The sequence below is a fragment of the Octopus bimaculoides genome, chromosome 29, assembly GCF_001194135.2.
Source record: "Octopus bimaculoides isolate UCB-OBI-ISO-001 chromosome 29, ASM119413v2, whole genome shotgun sequence".
Classification (NCBI taxonomy): Eukaryota; Metazoa; Mollusca; class Cephalopoda; order Octopoda; family Octopodidae; genus Octopus; species Octopus bimaculoides.
This window is the reverse complement of record NC_069009.1, coordinates 444,155-448,340: the sequence shown is the minus strand read 5'-3', so window position 1 is coordinate 448,340 and position 4,186 is coordinate 444,155. Positions and strand designations below refer to the sequence as shown.

Genomic DNA, 4,186 nt, shown 5'->3' with positions numbered 1-4,186 from the left:
CGGTCAGTTGTCTAAACACAATCTTACACATACAGGAGAAAAGCCATAACATTGTGATATTTGTGGTAAATCATTCTCTCAGAACGGTCAGTTGTCTAAACACAATCTTACACATACAGGAGAGAAGCCATATCATTGAGATATTTGTCGCAAATCATTCTCTCTAACTTGTACCTTGACCAGACACAAACTGACGCATACAGGAGTAAGACATAAAAGAATGGGAATAAGGAATAAAATTTTTATGTGACATTAATTTGGTCTTTATTGTGTTTTCATCATCATCATCATCCTCTAACCTTAGTGTTCCTACTTCGTTTGTGGAGGTGCAATGGCCCAGTGGTTAGCGCAGTGAACTCGCGTTCATAGGATCGTGGTTTCGATTCCAAGACTGAGCATTGTGAGTGTTAATTGAGTGATAACACCTAAAAGCCCCAAGAGGCTCCGGCAGGGGATGGTGGCGAACCCTGCTGTACTCTTCCACCACAACTTTCTCTCACTCTTCCTGTTTCTGATGTGCCTGTAATTCAAAGGGCCACCCTTGTCACAATGTGTCACGCTGAATATCCCCGAGAACTGCGTTAAGGGTACACGTGTCTGTGGAGTGCTCAGCCACTTGCACGTTAATTTCACGAGCAGGCTGTTCCTTTGATCGGATCAACTGGAACCCTCGACGTCGTAAGCGACGGAGTGCCAACAACCTACTTCGCTTAAACAGTAGAACATTAATGTAGAGCCATGGATAGCTCTCCTATGTACCCACAGTTACACTGACATAAGCACACAGACACATAAACACCTATATACACGAATATATATGCATACACACACTCATATGTACATAGCTAATTCACGTATAAAACATGTAACTACAGCCACTAAACAATCACTTATGTGTGCATATATATACACTCACACACACATATATACAGATGTCTTTGTACATATATATATGTTTACACACACATACATACATACATACATACATATCAGCATGGCCGCAGCTCTGAGCTGAAACTTTGAAATGAAATGAAATGAAATATATATATATATATATATATGTTGTTGTACTTGGGGATGGTCATATTGCCAGTTTAGCCAATAAAAACACACGCACTGTATATTTGGTGTTAATTTGCTTCAGCTTTATATTACATTAATCCTATTTCGGCCAGAGTTCTTTCGTCACACTTCTGTGACCTCATCAGTGGTCCTTTGCTGTCTTCTTTCTTATGTGTATCTCACCTTGCTAACTATCAGCCATTTTGTATTCCTATTGTATGTGTCTACGCATGCGTATCCCTCAATGTGTGTCTATGTTTTGTAAGGGCATGTGTGTGTATCATATACGATAACATATGTAAGACAAAAGCCCTATAGTTAAAGTGTGAAAATGAACATACACCCCACACATTTCTCGTTGTTTCACCTTTCATTTGTTTTGGTCATTACACTGTGGCCATGCTGGGGCACTACCTTGAAGAAATTTTAGTCTAATGTGACAAGCCCAGAAATTTTTGAAATGATTTTCAACCAGTGCACGCTAGAAATAACAGCCACATCTTTTAAAATTTTTTATATAACTCCCCATGCTTTTTACTTGTTTCAGTTATTGGGCTCCGGCCATGCTGGGGCACCAGCTTGAAGAATATTTGAAGTGTGCTGTTTTTTTCTCTCAGCACTTAATGATTAATGAGAATAAGATTACCTTTTGAACTTTGTCCAGCCATTTTGTTGCTGTTGTTGGTACTCCGTCGCTTTCGACGTCGGAGGTTCCAGTTGATCCGATCAATGGAACAGCCTGCTCGTGAAATTAACGTGTAAGTGGCTGAGTACTCCACAGACACGTGTACCCTTTACGTAGTTCTCAGGGATATTTGCATTATTATCCCCATTACAACCTTAAAGTAAGTCTTTGTCAACTTACCTTAATCAGAAATAAACAGCGACTCAGTGATCGGTAATTAATCACACTATTTAATTGCAGAGGTCGAAGTGCTGCAATAGTTATTTCCCTTGATACGATTGTATTTATGCAATATTCCAATAGATGGCTCCATTGATTAGCTGGATTCGTTCCAGTTTTCTTTGTCCCATTCTGCCAATAACTTCCCCTTCAAGTTTTAACCAGATTATCTTGACGATAATTTAACCAGATTATCTTAACGAAGTGTACTCATATATTCTGCTCTACAACCGCTTCCAGCACATAACTTGACCACGTCCAAATCCCATTAGGTGATGGCCGTCTTCAACCTGTTGCTTCGTTATTCTTCTCCTGTCATTTTCTGGCTATCTTTCGATTTGATGTGAGGAAACGTCCTAGGGTTAACCGATTAGATGTAAACAAAACCCATGTGCTATCACTTGATGTTTCCTCACATCAAATCGAAAGATAGCCCATTATCTTCCTTGTACACTCACCCATTGATCTAACGGTGACTGCTCTTGTATTCTGCTTCATAATCCTCAATTCATTTGGGGGCGGCATTCCCATTGAGATTTCCGTAGAGTCATGGGGCTGGCTTCTCCTTTCCCTTCATCATCGTTAGAGCTAATCACTCTTCGAATATCCAACACATGCCGCGGCATTCTATCCACCGAGATATCATTCTGACTATTAATCGCGGTCACAGTTACCCGTTTCCTACTGTGTTATGAACCGAGTATAGCTTCCTTAAACTATACACAGAAATAACCAGGAACAAAAGTGTGTCAGAGTGTTGTTTATTCCGCTTGAATTAGCTACAAGCTGTGAGGCCAAACTAAATTCTCAGATCTCATCTCCTTCCTAATAGAAAGTCCCATCTCTACATACCTGATCGGCCATCTGAATTCTCGGACCCCCATCTCTGCAGACCAGCTCATTAGGTAGCCTGCAGTGAATTTATTGTCAATAGTTTACCTGTTATCAGGCCTTGGGTAGTGCCCCACACAAGAATTCCGGGGTGCCACCCTCACCTCATTCTCGACCCGTACAAATATATCCGCTTCCACCTCTGTGTGTCTCAGTTTGTACTAAAACATTGGCCTTTGCTGCACAGTCGCTTCATGCTGCTCAAACGTACAATCGTCCATTCTGGCTACTAAGTTGAAGCCGTTCATCATCTACGCTACAATCACCTGTAGCTTCAACATTGACCCCTGTATCTTCAGTTCCACTACGCTGACTCCCCTACATTTGATCTCCCTGAAATCTACTGTTCTATGAGTGAGGTTTCCTCTCCAGCTACTTTGACCATTCTCCTGATTATGAGAGTGGTCCTACAACCCATATCCATAAAGGGTTACTATTCCTTCGCCCACACCAGAAACCCTATTAGAAGTGAGCTGTCACTTGGTCGTGAAGGGAACTAGCTGCGCAATAATTTCTCTTTTCTCGTCTTGCTGCTTGCAATAGTGCCTGCTATGTGCCCAGATTGCCCGCATTGTTAACACACCATACTTTGTTTGGGTTCCACACGTTCCCTAACCATGTGCAGACCTCAATATACTGCTTTTGTTGATGTTTGCTACCTGCCTCCTCATTCTACTCGTATCTGCTGTCACTGTTACAATACGTTCGTGTGTTGTTTTGAGTCAATACTCGCATTTTATCTATCATTTCTCCTACCGACATTGTTTTGATGCCCGGCATCTGATGCTGATATGAAACATGATCGGGGAATCTGCTCATAAAAGCCAAGTTCACCATCCTCCCCATCGCTGTTCCAGTAAACCCTGCTAAACCCGCCAACCTTCTAATCTCGCTCACACAATCATCTATCTGCTCACCCGTCCATCTTACTCTCCCGAGCTTAATGTAGACCAGAGTCCCCATCATCATCATCATCGTCGTTTAACGTCTGCTTTCCATGCTAGCATGGGTTGGACGATTTGACTGAGGACTGGTGAAACCAGATGGCTACACCAGGCTCCAATCTGATTTGGCAGAGTTTCTACAGCTGGATGCCCTTCCTAACACCAACCACTCAGAGAGTGTAGTGGGTGCTTTTACGTGTCACCCGCACGAAGGCCAGTCAGGCGGTACTGGCAATGGCCACGCTCAAAATGGTGTATTTTATGTGCTACCCGCACATTAATTGCTTAATTTGCTTTTCAAGTATCTTGAATTAGTATATTACATGGTTGCATATATGTATGATTCTGTAATAAATGTATTCAGTATACATGTCATCTTTAATAC

The 4,186-nt window shown here is 41.9% G+C and overlaps 1 protein-coding gene across 1 annotated transcript in view; it reads right to left on the bottom strand.

Moving 5' to 3' along the window:
• The window catches only part of LOC106876535 (zinc finger protein 271), a 172,309-nt gene that overhangs the window by 12,339 nt on the left and 155,784 nt on the right, over positions 1-4,186 (bottom strand). The gene's annotated exons all lie outside the window — the stretch shown is intronic.